Genomic DNA, 299 nt, shown 5'->3' with positions numbered 1-299 from the left:
GGTGACAGTCCTAGGGACACTGGGAGAGAGGTGACAGTCCTAGGGACCCTGGGACAGTGGTGACAGTCCTAGGGACCCGGGAGAGCGGTGACAGTCCCGGGGACCCTGGGAGAGTGGTGACAGTCCTGGGGACCCTGGGAGAGTGGTGACAGTCCCGGGGACCCTGGGACAGTGGTGACAGTCCTGGGGACCCGGGAGAGCGGTGACAGTCCCGGGGACCCTGGGAGAGCGGTGACAGTCCCAGGGACACTTGGAGAGCGGTGACAGTCCCAGGGACCCGGGAGAGCGGTGACAGTCCC

General features: G+C 66.9%; 1 protein-coding gene across 3 annotated transcripts in view; it reads left to right on the top strand.

Annotated features, from left to right (window-relative positions):
- The window catches only part of BRF1 (BRF1 general transcription factor IIIB subunit), a 62,874-nt gene that overhangs the window by 18,666 nt on the left and 43,909 nt on the right, over positions 1-299 (top strand). The window lies entirely within an intron of this gene.

This window comes from Herpailurus yagouaroundi, unplaced genomic scaffold, assembly GCF_014898765.1.
Source record: "Herpailurus yagouaroundi ecotype Mexico unplaced genomic scaffold, PumYag 141, whole genome shotgun sequence".
In the NCBI taxonomy this organism is placed as follows: Eukaryota; Metazoa; Chordata; class Mammalia; order Carnivora; family Felidae; genus Herpailurus; species Herpailurus yagouaroundi.
Note: the sequence above shows the minus strand (reverse complement) of the source record. Positions and strands in the feature narration are given on the sequence as shown.